This window comes from Lepidochelys kempii, chromosome 13 (genome assembly GCF_965140265.1).
Source record: "Lepidochelys kempii isolate rLepKem1 chromosome 13, rLepKem1.hap2, whole genome shotgun sequence".
Lineage (NCBI taxonomy): Eukaryota > Metazoa > Chordata > Testudines > Cheloniidae > Lepidochelys > Lepidochelys kempii.
In genome coordinates this window covers 808,279-831,225 of record NC_133268.1, presented here as the reverse complement: position 1 = coordinate 831,225, position 22,947 = coordinate 808,279, and the positions used below count along the sequence as shown (strand labels likewise).

The window sequence follows — 22,947 nt, the reverse complement described above, 5'->3', positions numbered from 1 at the left end:
ATGAGCTTTCGTGAGCTACAGCTCATTTCATCGGATGCACACCATGGAAACTGTAGCAGACTTTATATATACACAGAGAATATGAAAAAATACCTCCTCCCACCCCACTGTCCAACTGGTAATAGCTTATCTAAAGTGATCATCAGGTGGGCCATTTCCAGCATAAATCCAGGTTTTCTCACCCTCCACCCCCCCATACAAATTCACTCTCCTGCTGGAGAAGAAATTAGGTGTAGGGTTGTAGGGGCTGATTCTCCACAAGTCACCAGCCCAGTGCTGGGCGTAGTCGTAGGCTGCCTGATTTCCATGAACAAGCGTTGAGGATACACCTTCAAGCTGTGTATTTGGCAACTGGGTGTTCAAATGGCCACCCGTGCAGGCTAATCTGCACGTTGCATGGACAGACATCGTAATGGTGCCTGCAGATTAGAGACACAATTGTGCAGGTGCTCGGCCAGTGTCCTTGGGGAGTTAGGCCGTACGTGTGTTCTACACCATGGGAACACAAAGAGCCCGGCTTTGTAAAAACCCTTCTTGTTTTCACCGTTCTCTTCTTTGGAATAAAAAGTCCCCTCCCCGTAACACTGTTGTTAACGGAGCTGTGTGTTTATCTCCGCTCCTTTGCCCACCATTCTGCGTGTAGCTGGGTGTCCGAGCCACCTTCCTGTCTGGTTGATGCAGCGTGTGTTCTCTACCACGTGACGTGCGCTGGGAGGTAGCTTGGTCTCTTTCTTTTAGAAATGAAAACCTCTCTTCAATAAATGTGGATATTAAAAATAACCCCTGCCGGGATATTGCTCTGAATGTCTGTCTGTGGTTTCATAAGCCTGTGTCCCTGGCCTGTGCTCTCTCCTTGCCCTCCCAGACAGGAGCTTCTCTTCTCTATTGTGCCTAATTTCAGGGTACCATGAGACGCCCTTTCCACTAGTTCCTCAGTTAGTGGCCAGGAACACAGAGGAACACACTGATCCTGCACATGCTCAGATGCTTAACTTCAATGGGACTTGTCACGGAGTCCCTGGACGATGCTCTGGAACTGCTCCCCATGAAGCCAGGCAGGACTCTGGGGAAGTCTCCTCTCTGTGAGCAGCCTGTCTGGAGGGCACACAGCTCACCCGGCTTCCACCTTCCTGGGTCTGACCTCGGAGCCTTCAGCGTCCTTTGCCCCTCCGTGCGCTTCCCACAGCAAGTCCGCCCAGGCAGGGTCCTGGGGAAGCCAGAGGGTCCTGCCCCCCAACTCCGCAGTCAGACGTGACTCTCAGCCAGCCAGTAAAACAGAGGTTTATTAGATGACAGGAACATGGTCTAACACAGAGCTTGTAGGTGCAGAGAACAGGACCCCTCAGCTGGGTCCATTTCGGAGGGCAGTGAGCCAGACAACCACGTCTGCACTTCACTCCTCCTCCCCAGCCAGCCCCAATACTGAAACTCTCTCCAGCCCCTCCTCCTCTGGGCTTTGTCCCTTTCCCCGGGCTAGGAGGTCACCTGATTCCTTTGTTCTCCAACCCTTTAACTCTCACCTTGCAGGGGAAGGGCCCAGGCCATCAGTTGCCAGGAAACAGGGTGTCCGCCATTCTCTATGTCCAGACCCCTGCACACACCTGCCTTCTAGGGCTCTGCAAGGATCATACACCCTTACCCCACCCCCTAGATACTTAAGAACTGCATAGGGGAAACTCAGGCACCCCACACTATTCAGAGGAAAGATTAAGAACAGTCCCACTTCATCACACTAGTCATGGGCCAAAAGCCAAACAGAGGTATTTGCAGGAGTGGGGCCAAAATTAGTCCCTGCAGTACAATTTCTAGTGGCAAATTAGATCCGCACTAATATGAACCCTCACCCCTTCCTGTGCCCAGCACATTCTATCCCCCGAGCCCAGTCAGGGCACCCCCCGACGTGTGAAAGGCCAAAGGCCAAAGCAAAATGCCAGAGGAGGAGGAAGGGAAGATGGCACTGTTAGGGAGAAGACACCTGACCAGGGTGCGAGTGTAGATGGGAGCCAAAGAACCTTGTCTTTCTGCATCTGCTTTCGTGTGCCAGGACTCATCTGCCAGGGATTCTACTTCTTCTTTGGTGGTTTGAGTGCCCCAAGGCATGTGAGCGTTCCGAGACCCCTGGGGAGCCTGCCCGCCGGACCCAGCCCTCCCCAGGGTTTCATTAAAACAGCCACACAGAGGCAGCCAAATAAAGGTGGGAATGGTGGGAGATCCAGACCTCCCCCAGAAGCAGCCGCTTCACAAAGCGCCTCAGACCGAGCAGGCAGTGGGACACGTTCCCAGAGCTGCTTGTACACAAATATGCAAGTGCATTTGGGAGCCCAGTGCACATGACTGTGTGTGCAAATGTGTGACTTGCACTAGGCAGCCAGGTGTGCAGCTGCACAGGCCAAATTAGGCACAAAACCTGCACAATTGTGAAAACCCGGGCACTAGTGTAAAGACTGGTCTGCTCCATGTGGCTGCTCCCAGAGCTCCCGAGGCACATCCCAGAGCTTGTCTGTGGTTACTGGGAAAGTTTCCCATCAGGCAACTCAGCATCTCTCAGCCTCTAGATTGCAGCCCTGAATAGAAGCAGCTGCCTTGGATCCAGCTTGACAGGCCCAGAGGGGTGGGGTGGGGTGGGGTGGGGTGGGTGGTGGGGACTGCTCAGGCTGGGAGAGGCCTGACCTGGAGAACGGAAGCAGAGGCCGAGGTGCTGGGATGTCAGGAAATGTTTACTGAGGAAGAGAAGAAATCCCAGGAAGCCACGACCTGTTCTCCTGGCAAGAGCACCGGGGATGGGGGAGAGTCCCTGGGGGTCGGGGCTTTGTCTTCCTGCTAGTCCGATCTTTGGCAATTGACCCCAGTGCGGCTGAGGCAGCTCGTCCCCTGAGGAGTCCGGGTCCTGGCAGACGGGAGTTAGGGAGACCCTGGGAAATAGGACAAAGCCGTCAGAGCCCTTGTACCATGGCACTGTGAGGCACCTCCCCCACTCCTTAACCAGTCCTGCCTTGAAGACGGTTTAAATTCCAGCCCGGCTCAGCACTGGGGACTCAGAGCTGACCCTCAGCAGCACATGGCATCAGGGTGCATTGACCCCAGGTGCCTTACACACCCAGCAGGTATATTTCCATTTCCTTGGCTAGTCACTTGCACGGCTAGAGCTGCAGGCAGAAAGGAACTGAGACTCTTCCAGCTCTGGAGGGTGGGGGCGGGTGGGAGGACAGGACGGGATGGGCCCCCTTCAGTCTGCAGCTATGGGACGGTGAGAGATGGGCCATGTATGCAGTGTGTGATGCTGTATGGACTAGCTGTGACCATTTATAATGTTCTTGATACCAGTGTTACAAAATTGCAATGAATCGTACAAGATATGCGCTGTAAGGTATCAGTGGAAAAGTTATGATTGGCTAAATATGATAATCATGTTTATATGTATGGATCCTATTTGTATTGTGAGTTATAAATATGTGTGGTATATTTGTATTTCAAACTTGTGCTGTGTTTCTGGGTGACACCCCCAGACAGATTGGCATCAGCACTATCCAGCCAGCTACACAATGAACCCACGGAGAGATGGCAGGGGTTACACCTATGAGTCAGCAGGACATGTAGGGACGAGTCTGTGGACAGGGGCCTGCAATTGCTTTTCCATGCCCATGTGTTTGTAGGTTTGTGTTTGGGACACAGGATGTACAAGCCACAAGACAAAGAATATAAAATGGCAGCTGCATCTTCTCCATTTTTGTCTTCAATCCTGCTTCTCACCTCTGGAGTAACTTCTCTACAAACTGAAGCTCTGAACAAAGGACTGAATAACCCATCCAAGCTGTGGATGTGTTCCAGAGGGACTCTACAAGTCAGCAAACTCCCCAATGCTACTAAGAACCTGATATATGGACTCTGAAGTCATATGTATGGACCTGATTGTTTTGACCATTTAACAGCTCTCTTGTTCTTTTCTTTTCTAATAAACCTTTAGTTTTAGACGCTAAAGGATGGGCTGGCAGTTTGGTATTTTGGGTAAGATCCAACCTAATATTCACCTGGCAATGTGACTGGCCCTTTGGGGTTCAGAAGAACATTTTGTAGAGTGAGAAGAGTTTTCAAATAACTCCTCACCTTACTGCACTGAGCTGCTGATTGGGAGCCAGGGAACTGGAATGCAATAAGGGGGCTGTGTGATTTCTTTTCTAGCTTCCTGATAACCAGTGTGGGGGATCAGGAGCACAGTTTGTGACTGATTGGTGAATCTGACTTCAGTGTTAACCTCCAGTTTTGGGAGGATCTGTCTTTTTTTTTCAGCCTGTCCTGACCTTGGCATTTTCAGTGAGGGCTTCCCTTTCCACCACAGGTAAACACACATTCACCGTCTCCACGCATCAGATATGCACGCGCTGTGCGTGTACAGTGCATATTCCACGTCTAGATAATACTTAGTCCTGCCATGAGTGCAGGGGACTGGACTAGATGAGCCCCCAAAGTCCCTTCCAGTCCTATGATTCTATGCTCCATACCAACTGCAGAAGCCCTGAAACACACCGAGACTACACCCAGGCACCGTCGGATTAGGTAGGGAACATACACGAGGGGCCCCATTTACTGGAGAGCAGCCTGGGGGCCCTGGTGTGTTCCCAGCATTGCACTGTATAAGTAGCAGCACCTGTCCAGGTTGTCATGGGTCTTACCCTGGCCTGCACAGGCCTGGAGACAATCTTCTTTAGTCTCAAAGTTGTTCTTGTTCCCATTGCAGCCACCATAAGAGAATTCTTCACGCTTCTTAGAATGCCAGTTGTAGACCCAGCGAGGAATGGCAGCAGTACAGGGGCCCACTTCAGTGGGGAGGCTGCAGATATCTGCGGACACAGGACAGAGAGATAAGGGACTCAGAAGCAGGGACTTCTGCCAAGGATCTGTCTCCCCCACACCCAGATGAAGAGGGTAGGCATGAGCGCGCAGGAAAAGGGGCTTGTCCTATGGGCGTCTCTGTGCAATGTGATGTGGCCTTTACCACCCAAAGTGAGAAATCATCAGGGAAAAATATCCGTGTCCAGCTTCAGCAGAGACTCAGCACCCTGGGGCAAGGGTGTTCCAGAGGATGGAAGAGTCCCTCCTGCCCCTGCAGAGCTGGCATTGCCCCTCCCAGCGCTAGAGGAATGGCACAAAGGATTGCACGTGGACACGGAAATGGACGTCTGGAAGTCTGAGAGTCCCTGGAAAGGAAGATGGCCCCTGTCTTCATGCTGCTGTGGGGAGCTTGGTCTGAGTGCCCTGCCCAGCTGAGCCAGGCTGGGATTTAAACCCGGTGGGGCCGGGTCAGAAGGGGAGGAGGTGCCTGCAGTGAGCTCTCGGCTCCTGCCATGCTCCAGCTCCCAGCACGTGCTGTCTGACAATAAATCAGTTCCCCCAGGTAGAACGAGGAAACAAGCCGGATCCTGGGGTTTGCGAAACCCCCTTGAAGGGAGCCTGGAGAAACAGGGAGGTCCAGGCCCAAAAGTCCCGTTGGCTGCAGTCTCAGAGACTGATGGGGGCACATGCCCGCCCCATCCTAGGGGACAGACCCTACTCAGTGCCCAAGGGAAGGGAAATCCCTGGCTCCTGCCAGGGGCTCCGGGGTGCGCATGTGTAATTCCTTCCTGGCCCCAGAGGTACAGACAGCTTGGCCCACGGGGGAGTGCGCGTCACCCTTCAACCCCAGACATGGGCTGGGAGCCAGGTCACGGCCCTTTCCCCGTTGTGTCCCCAGTAGCTGGTTCCGCCAGCCCCCTTGGGGCCCAGGAGACGGGACCGGCTCTGGAAAAAGTCCCCGCGGGGGATTCGATCCCCAGCAGCGCCCACTGGACCCCTGGCTACTGCTCAGCTGCCCCTGCCCTGCAGCCTGGCTGCGTCTGTCCAGCAGGGACTGACCAGAGGGACTGTGGTGCCACGGCCCAGCCCCCGTCCCTTCCATTTCCAACACGGGGAACCCTGCCCAGGGGAACGAGGAAATGGCCATGGCCCAGAGCAACGGGGGATCAGCCGTGGACACACTGGGCTTGTGCTGCTGCCCTTGTGAACTGCCAGAGCCTGACATGGGCCCAGAGCCCCCAGAGCCGCCCTCCCGGAGAAACCAGCCAGATGGGTCCAGAGCAGCCCTGCAGGGCCGGAGGCCTGGTCACCTGAGGGGACCGGCCCGACCTGCCCACACCAGCCAGGGCGATGCAGACCAGAGGGAGGAGCCTGGTTTGGGAAATCCCCTCAAAGGAACCTGTAGTAATAGGGAGGTCCAAGTCCCAGAGCGCCCTGTGGGGAGACAGCCTGGTGCAAAGTGAGACTGACGGGGAGGTGAGCTGGGGAGCCCAGGGTTCCTGTGAGCAGGGCATGGAGATGGGGCACGTTGTGCAGCAGGGCTGAGAAGGCCAAGAGGATTCTGGGTAGCAGGCGACATGGTGTAACGAAGGCGTGGTGACATGGTACAGGCTGTCTGCCCTGCTGGTACCAGGGCGTCACACCCCCTGCGCTGCTCAGCCCTGCTGGAGTCTCCTCAGTGCCCTGCCGCAGCGTGTGCCAATGCAAACATCCTCCACAGTGTGTTGTATGCCACGCCAGGCATGGTACCGAAGCCGTGCCCAAGGCAGGAGACGGTGCAGAGAAGAGCTGTTAAACTGAGTTCACCTACGGAGGGGATTAGCTCTGAGCCCAGGCTGGAGATATTAATCCGATGTGGAACACCGACAGACTCTAGCTGTCGGCGAACAGGATCACAGGATCGCAGGGGCCTCTGGAGCTTCGTGCATGAGCCTCTACTCATGATCTAAAAGCCACAGGGCCCTTAGCTAAGGCTGCAGAGCAGACTCATTAATCTCTCTCTCTAATCATCCCGCTAGATGGGACAGAACCCCACACCCAGGAGGTGTGTGAGTTACACATGCAGTGTGGAGAACGACAGCTATGGGAAGGCAATGACCTGGGTGAGGATACTCCGGAGGACACTCCGGGCAGGATAGAACCTGGCTGGGACAGAGCTCGACCCAAGCAGGCACGAGGGTCCTGGCCAGGAGAAAAACACCCCTGCCAGCTTCGGCAGAGACACTGACGTCTGGGACCTGGGAGAGGCGGGACCGGTCAGACCTGGCCAGTGCTGGCATGCAGGGCAGGGCTCCCCGGAGAGGGCCTGACGCTGAGGACTAGACCTTCATATCAGCCCTGCACGGCCTGTGAGCAGTGACTGCACCTGGAAACTTGCAGGTGCAGGTGGTGGCTCAACCCAGAGGGCCAGGAGCCCCAGGAGGAGGAAGATGCCCCCTGCCTTCATGGTGCTTCTGGGAGCCGGGTCTGAGTGCCCAGTGCTGAGCCGGGCCCATATTCAAACACTAACCTGGTGGGGGCTGGGTCACGAGGGGGGAGGTGGCTCAGTGACCTAGATTCGTTTGGCACAGTCCAGTCCTGGTTTATTTCCTTGTGTGGGAAGCCAGTTCCTGGTATCGGTCCCTACCCAGGTGAGACTCTGCAATGAGAAGTGTTATCTTTAGTGATGTAAATTTAAACAATAATAAAAGGTGCCCAGGCAAAATATCGAAGTTCCCAAACACTTATTGAAACTGCCAGTAACAAAGGATCAGCTCCTGGTGACATCACATATGGATCTAAGTAAAACATTCACTCAGCAGCCATCAAAGCCAAGAGAGAACTCCATGCTCACAAACACGCACAGAACCTGCCCTCTCCCGTCCCTGGCAAAACAAAGGGTTTTGCAGCATGCCCGGAAGGTCATCGAATTCGGGCTATTTTGGATCAGGGAGGAGCAGGCTCCAGAGTCCTAGAACCCTCACAGAGAATAGCCTGCCAGCCCCTCCTTCTGTCCTATAACCTATAAACTTTCCCCCCGGTCCCTGCCTGGGGATAGAAGGGATCCCTGAGTAAGGCCAGTCCCAGGCCATTTAGAGCTGCAGAGACCAATGGGCAGCCAGTGCTGATCCCGGAGCATGGGGTCATGTGCTCCCAGAGAAGGGTCCCGCTCAGTAAGCGAGTGCCGCGTTCTGCACCACCGCCAGTCTCCAGCTGGCTGTAAGGGGCAGCCCCATGCCGAGCACACGGCAATAGTCTGATCTTCAGGTGCCCCAGGCCTGGAGAACAGTGTCAAGGTCGGGACGTGAAAGGGAAGGTCCCGACCTCCTGGCCAGGCACAGCTGGTGTGAGGCTGACTGGGTTACGGCGGTGATGGGATCATCCCACCGCTGCTGGGGGCCTTGAATCACCCCCCCAGTAAATAATGGCAAATGCACCCCTCAATCAAAGGGACTGATGTCACCTCTGCCAGCTCCTTCACTCCCTCCAGTGCTGTCTGGGCCTCCGCCAGCTCCTCGATCGGGCCCCAAGCTCAACAGGACAAGGGCTGCGGCACTGAACTGCACTGTCCATGTTGGGCAAAATGGAGACCTTCATAGAATCATAGAATCTCAGGGTTGGAAGGGACCTCAGGAGGTCATCCAGTCCAACCCTCTGCTCAAAGCAGGACCAATCCCCAACTAAATCATCCCTGCCAGGGCTTTGTCAAGCCTGATCTTAAAAACTTCAAAGGAAGGAGATTCCACCACCTCCCTAGGTAACGCATTCCAGTGTTTCACCACCCTCCTAGTGAACAAGTTTTTCCTAATATCCATCCTAAACCTCCCCCACTGCAACTTGAGACCATTACTGTCATGGAGTGTGGGGGAGTGTCACGGAGTGTGGGGGAGTCCAGGCCCTGCACCCCTCTTCCTGGGATCCACTGAGACTCTCAGCCAGCCAGTAAAACAGAAGGTTTATTGGACAACAGGAACAGTCCCAAACAGAGCTTGTGGGTACAACCAGGACCCCTCAGTCAAGTCCTTCTGGGGGAGCAGGGAGCTTAGACCCCAGCCCTGGGGTTCCCTGTGTTTCTCCACCCAGCCCCAAACTGAAACTAAACCCACCCAGCAGGTTCCCTGCTGCAGCCTCTGTTCACATTCCTGGGCAGAGGTGTTACCTCCCCCTCCCCCTCCTGGCTCAGGTGACAGGCTCTCAGGTCTCCCCTCCCCAGGGCACATTCCCAGGTCAACACTCCCCCCTCCCTGCTGAGTCACATCGTCACATCTCTCCCCCCTTCGAGACTGAACTGAGCGGGGTCACGCTGACCAGTGACCTGGGGAAGTTCGGGGCCCCCTCTCCGGGACAGCGCATCCGCTATCAGGTTGGCACTTCCCTTCACGTGGACCACGTCCATGTCGTAATCCTGCAGGAGCAGGCTCCATCTCAGGAGCTTGGCGTTGGCTCCTTTCATCTGGTGCAGCCAGGTCAGGGGAGAGTGGTCGGTGTAGACAGTGAAGTGTCGCCCGAAGAGATAGGGCTCTAGTTTCTTGAGGGCCCACACCATGGCCAGGCACTCCTTCTCGATGGCCGCGTAGTGTTGCTCCCAGGGTAGCAACTTCTTGCTCAGGTACACGATGGGGTGTCTCTCCCCCTTTTCATCCTCCTGCATTAACACCGCCCCCAGTCCCGTGTCTGAGGCGTCGGTGAACACCACAAAGGGCTTGTCAAAGTCTGGGTTTGCCAGAACTGGGCCACTGACCAGAGCCTCCTTCAGCGCCCGGAAAGCCTCCTGGCACTGCTCGGTCCAGACCACCTTGTCTGGCTTCCCCTTCTTGCATAGCTCCGTGATGGGGGTGGCGATGGCGCTAAAGTGGGGCACAAATCTTCGGTAGTATCCTGCCATCCCAATAAAGGCTTGGACCTGCTTTTTGGTGTGGGGAGCGGGCCAGTCTCTGATCACCTCCACCTTGTCTGGTTCCGGCTTTAGGCGGCCGCTCCCCACCCGATGGCCCAGGTAAGATACTTCCGCCATCCCCACCTTGCACTTCTCCGCTTTTACAGTCAGCCCAGCCCCCTGGAGTCGGTCCAGCACTTGTCTAACCTGGGACACGTGGTCCTCCCAGGTCTGGCTAAAGACACAGATGTCATCAATATACGCCACGGCAAAACTCTCCATCCCCCTCAGGAGCTGGTCCACTAGGCGCTGGAAGGTGGCCGGCGCTCCCTTGAGGCCGAAAGGCAGGGTCAGGAACTCATAGAGCCCCAGAGGGGTGATAAAGGCCGATTTCAGTCGGGCATCTGCATCCAGCGGCACTTGCCAGTAGCCCTTTGTAAGGTCCATGGTGGTGAGGTACCGAGCTCCTCCCAGCTTGTCTAGGAGCTCATCAGGCCTGGGCATGGGGTAGGCATCAGATACAGTGATGGCATTGAGCTTCCGATAGTCCACACAGAACCGGACCGACCCGTCCTTTTTGGGGACCAGCACCACCGGCGAGGCCCAAGGGCTGGCAGATGGCTGGATCACCCCCAAAGCCAGCATGTCCCGGACCTCTCTTTCCAGGTCCTGAGCAGTTTTCCCTGTGACTCGGAAGGGGGAGCATCTTATCGGCGGGTGTGACCCTGTCTGCACCCGGTGGACAGTCAGATTAGTGCGTCCAGGCTGGTTGGAAAACAGCTGTCGGTACGGATGCAGCACCTCCCTGACCTCAGCTTGCTGGGCAGGGGTTAGCTGATCCGAGAGGGGAATTGTTTCCAGGGGGAAACCAGCTCTGGTCCCAGGGAATAGATCTACTAAAGGGTCATCTCCCTGCTCTTCCCACTGTCCACACACGGCCAACACCACATTCCCCCTGGCATAATATGGCTTCATCATATTCACATGGTACACCCGGCGGTGGTGCGCCCGGTTCGACAGCTCCACCACATAGTTTACCTCATTGAGCTGCTTGACGACCTTGAAAGGGCCCTCCCAGGCGGCCTGTAGTTTGTTCTTTCTCACTGGGATGAGAACCATCACCTGATCCCCGGTGGCATAGGCACGGGCCCGTGCCGTGCGGTCATACCAGACCTTCTGCTTCCTCTGGGCTCTGGCCAGATTCTCCCTGGCCAGGCCCATGAGTTCAGCCAGTCTCTCTCGGAAGATCAGGACATACTCCACCACTGACTCTCCATCGGGAGTGGCCTTCCCCTCCCACTCGTCTCTCATCAGGTCCAGGGGGCCCCTCACCCTCCTTCCATATAACAGTTCGAAAGGCGAAAATCCAGTAGACTCCTGGGGCACCTCCCTGTACGCGAACAGCAGGTGAGGTAAGTACTTGTCCCAGTCCTGCGGGTGCTGGTTCATAAAGGTTCTCAGCATCATCTTTAGCGTCCCGTTAAACCTCTCCACCAGCCCGTTGGACTGGGGGTGATACGCTGAGGCCCAGTCATGCCGGACCCCACATTTCTCCCACAAGCACCGGAGCAGGGCCGACATGAAGTTGGAGCCTTGGTCTGTCAAGACTTCCTTGGGGAACCCCACTCGGCTGAAAATGGTCAGGAGCGCATCGGCCACGGTGTCTGCTTCAATGGAAGCTAAGGGCACTGCCTCGGGGTAGCGGGTGGCAAAATCTACCACCACCAGAATGTATTTCTTCCCCGACCGGGTCGTCTTGCTGAGAGGCCCCACGATGTCCATGGCCACCTTCTGGAAAGGCTCCTCTATGATGGGCAAAGGTCTCAAAGCCGCTTTCCCCTTGTCCCGGGCCTTCCCCACCCTCTGACAGGGGTCACAGGATCGGCAATACTGCCGGACCGTGGTAAAGACCCCGGGCCAGTAAAAGTTCTGTAGCAACCTCTGCCGGGTGCGCCGGATTCCCTGGTGCCCTGCGAGGGGGATGTCATGGGCCAGGTACAGGAGCCTGCGGCGATACTTCTGGGGGACCACCAGCTGCCTCCTGATCCCACAGGACTCTACTTCCCTTGTGGGAGCCCATTCTCGGTACAGGAACCCCTTCTCCCACAGGAACCTCTCCTGGCAGCCTCTCCTCATGGTCCGTACCACCCTGAGGTCGGCCAGGTCCCTGAGCTTCCGCAAGGAGGGGTCTTTCCTCAACTCGGCCTGGAACTCAGCAGCTGGGGCAGGGACGGGGCCCGGTTCCCTCTCGCTGGCCAGGTCTGAGGCCTCCGCCTCTCTAAGCCGTGCCCCTCGGCCCTCCCTCCCCACCAGGGTAGGGTCCTGCGCCTCCGGTGTGATACCCTCCCCGAGGTCAGGGCGCAGTGCCCCTCGCCGGCTCTGGCTACGCGTCACAACCAGGGCGGCCTGGGGCTTGCTTGGCCAGTCCTCTAGGTCTCCCCCCATCAAAACTTCAGTGGGCAAATGGTGGTGTACCCCCACATCCTTGGGGCCCTCCTTGGCCCCCCATTTCAGGTGTACCCTTGCCACGGGCACCTTAAATGGGGTCCCGCCCACCCCTGTCAGGGTCAGATAGGTGTTGGGCACCACCCGATCTGGGGCCACCACCTCGGGCCGGGCCAGCGTCACCTCCGCGCCCGTATCCCAGTATCCATTGACCTTCCTCCCATCCACCTCCAGGGGAACAAGGCACTCTCTCCGGAGGGACAGCCCCGCGCCCACCCTGTAAACTGAGCACCCTGAGTCCAGAGCCTCCAGCCCTCTGGTGGAGCTGGCCTGGGGTACTCTTCCCTCCTGAGCAGGTGGTAAACTGGCAGCCCCCCTTTCCTGGGTCGTCTGCCCCTCGTCCAGCTGGGTCCCTACCCAGTTAACCCTGGGTAGGTTGGGTCTGCTCAGTCTGTCCCTGAGCCCGGGGCACTGGGACCGTACGTGGCCTCTCTGGCCACAGTGATAGCAGCTCAGGTCACGTTGGTCCCCTCGAGCAGGTCGGAGGGGCCCGACGCCAGGCGTTCCCCTTGGGAGGGGGTTCTCCCTATTTCCCCGCTGGGAGGCCCCCTGGTGACTCTCTCTCTGCATCGGGGGGGGCCTGTTCTTTTGGGGCTCCTCCCGGCTACCCCCTGACCGACTGTTCACGAACTCGTCGGCCAGCTGCCCTGCGTGCTGGGGGTTCTCGAGCTTTTTGTCCACCAACCACAGCCTCAGGTCGGAAGGGCACTGTTCATACAGCTGCTCCAGTACGATTAGGTCCAGCAGGTCCTCTTTAGCTCGGGCCCCAGCTGTCCACTTGCGGGCATACCCCTGCATCCGGTTGGCCAGTTGTAGGTAGGTGACCTCAGGCGTTTTACGCTGACTCCGGAACCTTCTCCGGTACATCTCGGGGGTCAGCCCAAACTCACGGAGCAGGGCCTGCTTGAACAGTTCATAGTCCCCTGCCTCCGGCCCTGTCATTCGGCTGTACACCTCCACGGCTTTGGGGTCCAGTAAGGGGGTGAGAAACTGGAGCCTGTCTGCAGGGTCAACCCTGTGCAGCTCACAGGCATTCTCAAAGGCCGTCAGGAAGCTATCCATGTCCTCCCCCTCCTTCCGCTGGGCCAGGAAGCACTTATCAAAGTTCCTTGCCGTCTTGGGTCCCCCCACACTCACCGCAGCCGCAGCCGGGGCCCCACTGCTCCTCAGCCTGGCCAGCTCCAGTTCATGCTGTCTTTGTTTCTCCTTCTCCTGACGCTCCCTCTCCTTCTCCTGACGCTCCCTCTCCTTCTCCTGACGCTCCCTCTCCTTCTCCTCCTGCTCATGTTGACGTTGTTTCTCCTTCTCCTGACGCTCATGTTGACGTTGTTTCTCCTTCTCCTCCTGCTCATGTTGACGTTGTTTTTCATGATCCTCCAGCTCCCTCATTTTCATCTCCCTCTCCCATTCCAGCCGCCTCCGCTCCAGGGATGGGGAGCTCCGCCGGGAGGATCCCCTGCTGGGTGCCGGGGTCAGGGTGCCCTCGGTATTCGCTGGGCTTCCCCCAACCCCTCCCCCGGACATAGGTAGGAAGGGTCTCGGGATGTCCTCAGCAGCAGTCTGACCCCTCCCAGCCCGGTCAGGCCCCAGGGCCCACGCTGCGTCCCCCGGGCAGCTTCCCTCAGGGACAGGGATCGGGTCATCCAAGCGATCCCTCTCCTCCAGCTGGGCAATCAGCTGTTCCTTGGTGGACCTCCCGATGCGCAGCCCCCTCTGCCTGCACAGCTCCACCAGGTCGCTCTTCAGGCGTTTAGCGTACATCTCCCTGCTGGCCCCTCGCAGGCCGGGCAGCTTCCCACGGTTTCCAGGAAAAGCCCCTCGTGTGCCCGTCCTTCTTGAGGTCACCGACTCTTTGCCAGGGTCGAGCTGCAGACTCCTCCGCCCCTGGGACCGCTCGCTGCAATCCCTCGGGGGACCCTGTTACTGCAAAAGTCTTTCTCTCTGGTCACACATTCCCAGGGGTTAACCGCCCCCCGAAACCGTCTCTCTCTGAATCTTCAGCACGCCTGGTCCCCGTCAATTCCCCTTCGTTTTACTGCTCCCCAGTCACTTACTGCAGGAAGCGCCGTTCACGGGGTGCAGTACATCCCACCGCTGCCACCAGTTGTCACGGAGTGTGGGGGAGTCCAGGCCCTGCACCCCTCTTCCTGGGATCCACTGAGACTCTCAGCCAGCCAGTAAAACAGAAGGTTTATTGGACAACAGGAACAGTCCCAAACAGAGCTTGTGGGTACAACCAGGACCCCTCAGTCAAGTCCTTCTGGGGGAGCAGGGAGCTTAGACCCCAGCCCTGGGGTTCCCTGTGTTTCTCCACCCAGCCCCAAACTGAAACTAAACCCACCCAGCAGGTTCCCTGCTGCAGCCTCTGTTCACATTCCTGGGCAGAGGTGTTACCTCCCCCTCCCCCTCCTGGCTCAGGTGACAGGCTCTCAGGTCTCCCCTCCCCAGGGCACATTCCCAGGTCAACACTCCCCCCTCCCTGCTGAGTCACATCGTCACAGGGAGTCCAGGCCCTGCACCCCTCTTCCTGAGATTCACTGAGACTCTCAGCCAGCCAGTAAAACAGAAGGTTTATTGGACAACAGGAACACAGTCCAAAACAGAGCTTGTGGGTACAACCAGGACCCCTCAGTCAAGTCCTTCTGGGGGAGCAGGGAGCTTAGACCCCAGCCCTGGGGTTCCCTGCTTTCCTCCATCCAGCCCCAAACTGAAAACTAAATCCCCCCAGCAGGTTCCCTTCTGCAGCCTCTGTTCACATTCCTCGGCAGAGGTGTTACCTCCCCCTCCTGGCTCAGGTGACAGGCTCTCAGGTCTCCCAGCCCCAGGGCACATTCCCAGGTCAACACTCCCCCCTCCCTGCTGCGTCACATCCTCACAATTACTTCTTGTTCTGTCATCCGCTACCAATGAGAACAGTCTAGATCCATCCTCTTTGGAACCACCTTTCAGGTAGCTGAAAGCAGCTATCAAATCCCCCTTCATTCTTCTCTTCTGTAGACTAAACAATCCCAGTTCCCTCAGCCTCTCCTCATAAGTCATGTGTTCCTGTTCCCTAATCATTTTTGCTGCCCTCCGCTGGACTCTCTCCAATTTTTCCACATCCTTCTTGTAGGTTGGGGCCCAAAACTGGACACAGTACTCCAGATGAGGCCTCACCAATGTCGAATAGAGGGGAACGATCACGTCCCTCGATCTGCTGGCAATGCCCCTACTTATACATCCCAAAATGCCATTGGCCTTCTTGGCAACAAGGGCACACTGTTGACTCATATCCAGCTTCTGGTCCACTGTAACCCCTAGGTCCTTTTCTGCAGAACTGCTGCCGAGCCATTCGGTCCCTAGTCTGTAGCAGTGCATTGGATTCTTCCGTCCTAAGTGCAGGACTCTGCACTTGTCCTTGTTGAACCTCATCAGATTTCTTTTGCTCCAATCCTCCAATTTGTCTAGGTCCCTCTGTATCCTATCCCTGCCCTCCAGCATATCTACCTCTCCTCCCAGTTTAGTGTCGTCTGCAAACTTGCTGAGGGTGCAATCCACACCATCCTCCAGATCATTTATGAAGATATTGAACAAAACCGGCCCCAGGACCGACGCTTGGGGCACTCCGCTTGATACTGGCTGCCAACTAGACATGGAGCCATTGATCACTACCCGTTGAGCCCGACAATCTAACCAACTTTCTACCCACCTTATAGTGCATTCATCCAGCCCATACTTCTTTAACTTGCTGACAAGAACACTGTGGGAGACAGTGTCAAAAGCTTTGCTAAAGTCAAGGAACAACACGTCCACTGCTTTCCCTTCATCCACAGAACCAGTAATCTCGTCATAGAAGGTGATTAGATTAGTCAGGCATGACTTGTCCTTGGTGAATCCATGCTGACTGTTCCTGATCACTTTACTCTCCTCTAAGTGCTTCAGAATTGATTCCTTGAGGACCTGCTCCATGATTTTTCCGGGGACTGAGGTGAGGCTGACTGGCCTGTAGTTCCCAGGATCCTCCTTCTTCCCTTTTTTAAAGATGGGCACTACATTAGCCTTTTTCCAGTTGTCCAGGACTTCCCCGGATCGCCATGAGTTTTCAAAGATAATGGACAATGGCTCTGCAATCACATCCGCCAACTCCTTTAGCACTCTCGGATGCAACGCATCCGGCCCCATGGACTTGTGCACGTCCAGGTTTTCTAAATAGTCCCGAACCACTTCTTTCTCCACAGAGGGCTGGTCACGTGCTGCCCAGTGCAGTAGTCTGGGAGCTGACCTTGTTTGTGAAGACAGAGGCAAAAAAAGTATTGAGTACATTAGCTTTTTCCACATCTTCTGTCACTAAGTTGCCTCCCTCATTCAGTAAGGGCCCCACACTTTCCTTGACTTTCTTCTTGTTGCCAACATACCTGAAGAAACCCTTCTTGTTACTCTTAACATCTCTTGCTAGCTGCAACTCCAGATGTGATTTGGCCTTCCTGATTTCACTCCTGCATGCCCGAGCAATATTTTTATACTCATCCCTGGTCATTTGTCCAGTCTTCCACTTCTTGTAAGCTTCTTTTTTGTGTTTAAGATCAGTAGGATTTCACTGGTCGCCTGCCATATTTACTATTCTTTCTACACATCGGGTGCTGTCAGGCCCCTGAAAACACTGCGCCACAGGCCTCCTCCTAACCCTCCTGCTGGCCTCAGACAGCAGCTGGGCGGGGGCTACAGAACGCCCTCCTGTGGCACCCCACACTGGAAGAGGAGAGATTGCCCATGACTAACCGCTGAGATCAGAGTCAAGAGCAAAGCCAGACGGGAGCAGCCCCATTTGCCCCACCAGACTCCACAGGTGAGTCAGCAGCACCTTGTGTTCGACAACACAGGAGACCGCCCACGGGTCTAAAGACCCCTGAGCTCCATTTCTTGTCAGGAGCTGAGCTTGACCAGTGTGGGCTCTGTGCTGGAGCCAGGTCTGTGACCGACATCAGCAGCATGGGGATGCCTGTGAGAGTTTTCTCACTGCAATCTGGGTCTGAAACAGAAGATGTGACACCAGGCAAGAACTGTCCAAACTGTCAGTCAAGAAATGACTTCCTGGGCAGAGGCTGAATTGATGCTTTCTTGAAAACCTTTTCAGGGAGTAGTGCTGCCACGTTTCACCAGTAAAGGACCCAGCCAAGAAGGACACAGGTCCAAAGCACAGGCTGCTGTGGGACAAGAGGGCTCTCAACAGCTCCAGAACATCAGGGAGCAGAATCACCTGGGTTTCATTCAACCAAAGTCAGGGGTCTTGTCCTTTGTGAAATCATGGAAGGTTGGTGTTCTCGTCACCTCCCGAGCAGGCTCTCCTCCTCATGAACTAGAGACCAGGGACGACTGCCTCGCCTGAGGAGGGACAGTAGATGAAGCTGAGTTTAAACATCTCATTGTTGACTGGCTGCCTCTTCTGTCTTTAAGATTAAACTCAATAAGTTTATGGAGGAGATGGTATGATGGGATAACATGGTTTTGGTAATTAGATATTCATGGTAAATAGGCCTAATGGCATGTGATGGGATGTTAGATGGGGTGGGATCTGAGTTACCCAGGAAAGAATTTTCTGTAGTATCTGGCTGGTAAATTTTGCCCATATGCTCAGGGCTTAGCTGATCGCCATATTTGGGGTCGGGAAGGAATTTTCCTCCAGGGCAGATTGGAAGAGGCCCTCGAGCTTTTTCACCTTCCTCTGTAGCATGGGGCACAGGTCACTTGCTGGAGGATTCTCTGCTCCTTGAAGTCTTTAAACCACGATTTGAGGACTTCAATAGCTCAGACGTAGGTGAGAGGTTTTTTGTAGGAGTGGGTGGGTGAAATTCTGTGGCCTGCGTTGTGCAGGAGGTCAGACTAGATGACCATAATGGTCCCTTCTGACCTTAGTATCTATGAATCTATGAATCTTCTTACAGCTTCCTTGTTTTCATGGCCGTGCTCCCCTGCCCACTAGCAGAAGGGTGAGTGAGGAATGAGGCTCCCACCCTACGCCGACCTGTTCCCAGCATATGGCAGCATTATTCCACCCACTCAGCCATTTCAGAATGAAACCACACCTCACCCTGGCAGAATTTGCATACATTGCACACTCGTCCTCCAGGCCAGACAGCCAGGCCGGTAACTAGGGCACCGAGTTTCATCGGGCAGGATTTCAGCATGGCCACTGGCTCTGTGCTCAGACAAGCCCCCATCACGAGTGACGTGTAACAACTGCTCTGCTTTGGGGAGCTGGAGCTGCTCCCCAGCCCACGGCTGACGTGTGAGTGCAGCGCGCGCTTGCCCTGGGCAGACCCATGCCTGGCTGCTCCCATGAGAACCTTGCCATACCCTGGGGTCCCTATTCCATTGCCATGGTCCAAGGGGACTCTTGTGACCAGGCCCCGGTGCGGCTGCCCTGCCGTGGAGGGATGACTTGGGGTTCACATCCTTTTGGACAGCCTGGGTATGCCCCTGCCATGGCCACTGGGCTCTGGATAAGCTCACCTTGGTGGAGTCGTAGGGGAACTGCAGGCGGTGTAGATAACCGTCCCGCTCTGCTGCCAATGCCCTCAGGTTTCTTCCCCTCCCTCCAGACCATGGGAGAGTAGCCATGGCTCTCAACCGAGGCCTGAAGAACGACCTCAGTCATGCTGCCCTTGGCCTGGGGCCACGGTGCAGTGCTGTGCAGCCGTGAGTCTCCCTCCGCAAGGCACCGCGCTGGGCTGGCCTGGGCTGGCAGTGCAGAGAGATCGGAGCTCGCAGAGGGTTGCAGTGAGGTTAGCGATGCTGCGAGCAGGGCAGAGGGCGCCCCCGACAGCAGTGCAGCTCGCAAGGAGACCCGGCAGGGCTGGTCCTGATCTATCGGTATGGCTGAAAGGAAGGCTTTGCCTGGATGACATCAGGGGCTGGCAGGGCTCTCCGAGGCCAGCAGCTCTGGGAGCAGCCGGGGGTCTAACTGAAGGAGCTGCAGAAGCCGTCTGGGGCAGCTGCAGAGAAGCACCCTGGTGCTCAGATCCTGGCGTGCTGCTTGTGAAGGAAGGAGCTTTGCTTTGCTCAGCTGTGATCTTCACTGCCGGGTTCGTTTCCTGCTCACTGCCGTGCTGCGGTGAGGGCAGCAAAGCCAGACGAGACTGAGCTCCCCCCGAGGCGAGCCAAAGCCGGGTGTAATTATTGGAGCGGGTACCAGTACCGTGCCAGGTGTACCACACAGCCAAGGCTGCCGCTGGAGCTAGGTCTCGTAGGGGCCGGCCTGGTGCTCCCAATAACCTCTCAGAGACTCAGACACACGGCTCAGGGAACGGGCATTTCGTAGGGCTGCAGCAAAGGGGAAGGTTCCACATACCCTAGGCACAGAGGCATAACCAGTTACAGTTCAAAGTGAGCACTGGCAGGTCTTGGTTGGCCCCTGGGGCAGCCCGGTTGAGAGTCAGGACTCTCCAGGCCCTGCACCGGGGCACCCTCTCCAGTCCAGTCTCTATCAGATTGTGGGTTTCCATTCCAGGCTCAGCTAGTGTCTCTCCTTGGGGCCCCTCTGCACTGGCCCATTGTCCAGCCACTGCTGCTCCCTCACAAGCCCCACACAGGCCAGCACCGAGCTGAGATGTCCGGCCATCACAGCCTCTGCACGCGGTCCCTGGGGAATCTGATCTGCATCCGGCTTCCCTGCAGCTCCTGGCTGGCCATGTGGCCACCACCATTTCCCAAACAGAGCCAGCCGCTCTCTGGCTCATGGCCTTTACCCTACCTGGCCAGGAGGAAGGGAGGCGGCTGCTGGGAGCTGTAAGCCCCTGCTTAGCAGATCCATCACATGCCTCCAGTTGGCCCCTCCTGTCCCCACACAGTGTAAATCTCAGCCAGACTTGGCCTGGGCTCTCAGATGAGCTCCCAGTAGCAACATGGAGCCAGGAGCCACAGGCTGAGCTGGGCCTGTGTCAGGCCGGACGGGAGTAGCCATGCTCCGGGTGAGTGAGACCAGTTGTCCCCACAGCCCAGCACGGCGGTGCCAGTTTGGGGGTGGCAGGGTTTGCTCGCAGCTCACGGAGTGATTTAAGCTCTCTTTGTTCCCGCTGCACCTGGCGTTTGTCACCAACACAATGACCACCTAGGACACACGAAGGCTTTTGCCCCAGGGGGTGGGGGAATCTGAGCAATGTATGGGATGTGTGTGGGGGTCTGGCCTCTCTCCTTCGCCCCTGTCCTGCTGGAGGTGGTCAGGGTCTCCTTTGGGGCCATCCCTGGGGTGGAAGCCAGGGCAGGTGCCCTGGGCAGAGTCGGGAGAGGGGTGAGGATCAGGCTGTGATGACCTGGCACATTTTGTCCCCTGGAACAATAGCGCTTTGGTAACAGGATATCCCTCAACAAACCACTGGAGCAGCTCACAGCTGCCCGCAGCCTCAGCCCCACATGGCTGCCAGGGGACGGCAGGGCTGGGGTCACCTCCAGCTTGGAGGGCTCATGACCAAGGGGGATCAAGGAGAAACGCCAAGCAACAGTTTCCACTCAGCCCGGTGCAGCCTGCCCCAGCTCAGCCTCCTGCCCCAGGGCCGGGGCCGGACAGCGGCCCACGCCCAGCGTGTGTTGTGAAGTAGGATGGGGAGCAAGTGAGGCGTGCGCTGAGCCAGTTCCAAGGGGGAAAGGGGACCCCTCTCCCCCCGCAGCCTGGGGTTGCATTCGCCCCGAGCTCACAGAGTGGAGCCACACACGCTGCCTCCTTCACAGCCCGCTTCAGTCCATGGCCCCGGGCTCAGCCGTGGCCGGAAACCCCCAGGCTGCCCCTGCTGGGTGAAGGGCTAATTCCTGTTCTTTCTGGGAATGCCCTGCCCCTTCCCGGGATCTCTTGGCCCCTCGTTCTCATGGACAGGACTGCGTGGGGAGGAGGCACTGCCCCTGGGCCTACTGAGGAGGAAAGAGCCCTGGCGAGAAACAGCGTGCTGAAGCCAGGGACCCCATCTTGGGGCAGCGCCCAGCGGAGCCCTGGTGAAAAGTGAAGGCCCAGGGCCTCACATCAAGGGGACAGTGTGACGCTCCGAGGCAAAGTGGGTCTGTGACCCCTGGGATCTGCTGGCCCCCTGAGAGTCACAGGACCACCATGATGGGCACCAGTAGGGCAGCCCAGCCCAGAGTCCCGTGGCCCTGCCCGAGGCAGGGCATGGCCTGCGGGGAATCGAATGGCTCCCCCAGCTTTGGGAGCAGCCACGTGCCCCATGGCTGTCATCCAGGCAGGTCCTCATGCATGGAGGGCTCGCTGGTCCAAACCAGGCTTCCCTGCCACAGACAAAGGCAGGGTGAGGTCAGTACTGACGAGAGACCTGTTCAGAACGCATGGGCTGTGATCCTAGACCTGGCACCCTCACCTCAGAAACATTTGTTCAAACAAATCCCAGCTCCCGTGACCCATCATCCCTCTAGTGCATGGTGCCCACATGGCCCCTCCATCCTGTCCCTGCACTAGGGCGTGCTGGCCACATCACACCAGCCCTCTGTCTCTGGTGTGGTCCCTTGTAGAGCGGGGCAGCCGGCGCAGAGCGACTAGGGAGGGGCAGGCCGGGGAACGGGCCGGAATGGTCCATTGGCATGACATCGCACCCCCATTTGGCCCCTCTCCACTGTCTGGAAAAGGTCCGGCTCTGGCTCTGAGCTCTGACAGCAGCATGGACTGGGGCTGACTCACTGTGCTGTGTCAGCTACCCACGAATCATTCCTGAGTCGTCAGCAGCACCCGCCAGAGAGGGCAAGTGGGTCACCCGCCCTGCGCAATCAGTAGGCCCCGTGCCCATCCTGTGTGGGTGGCAAGGGCTGGAGGGAGGGGCAGGTGTGAGGTGTGGGGCTCATTTGGGAAAACAGACGCCTGTAACAGGTTCCCTTCCTGGTGGGGATTCCTCTCCCAGGGGAGCTGCTTAGTCAAGCATCAGGCTGTGCTCCTGGCGAGCTGGTGGCTCATCCCTTGGGCTGGGGGGCAGCTGCCATCAGCCTTCACCCCAGTGCAGGGCCTGGAGAGCCCTGACTCTTGATCGGGCTGCCCCAGGGGCCAACCAAGACCTGCCAGTGCTCACTTTGAACTGTAACTGGTTAAGCCTCTGTGCCTAGCATATGTGGAACCTTCCCCGTTGCCGCAGCCCTACGAAATGGCCTGTCCCTGAGCCGTGTGTCCGGGAGGTTATTGGGAGCACCGGGCCGGCACCTATGAGACCTAGCTACAGTGCTTGCCTTGGGGGCGCGGTACACCTGGCACGTTCCCAGCACTGCAGGGGCCTGGGGTACTGAGCTGTAGGGACAGTCCTGTACCCATGCGCCATTGCTTCCCAACAGACCAGGCCCTGGTGCTGTTCCTCACTGCGGGGAACAAGGAAATGGCTGAGCAGGCAGGGAAGGGGACAGGAAGGGGCCCTGCTCACTGAGTCCTGAGGGGCCCAGAGTCCTCAGCACCCAGGACCTGCCCTCCCTGACTGACCAGCCAGGCTGCTCCAGAGCAGCCCTGCAAGGGGAGGCCTGGTCCCTGCCAGCTCCCCCACCACCATCCTCCCCTGAGAGACACTCGCCACTAGTGTCTTGACCCAGACCCAGACACATGGAGCAAGTGCCTGTCCCCAAAGGCCTGATCCCCTGGGCCCTGCTTGGGAGGGGAAGACCCCCCGGATGTGAGAGCCCCCAGCTCACAGCCTGTCAGACACTGTCTCGCAGCAGAGCGACCAGGGAGGGGCAGGCTGGGAAAATCCCCCTGGCTCGCCCCAACCCTTTGCCTGGTCCTGACCGGACCCGGCGCCAGGCTCTGC

General features: G+C 57.3%; 1 protein-coding gene across 3 annotated transcripts in view; it reads left to right on the top strand.

Annotated features, from left to right (window-relative positions):
* DNTTIP1 (deoxynucleotidyltransferase terminal interacting protein 1) overlaps window positions 1–22,947 on the top strand; it is a 127,664-nt gene that overhangs the window by 46,366 nt on the left and 58,351 nt on the right. The window contains exon 1 of one of the 3 annotated variants that reach the window (XM_073309782.1): window positions 13,978–13,983. The exons of the other annotated variants lie outside the window; for them this stretch is intronic. The gene's annotated coding sequence lies outside the window, so the exon portion shown is untranslated. Of the gene's footprint in view, window positions 1–13,977; window positions 13,984–22,947 lie in introns of those variants that run through there. 3 annotated transcript variants of the gene reach the window in all.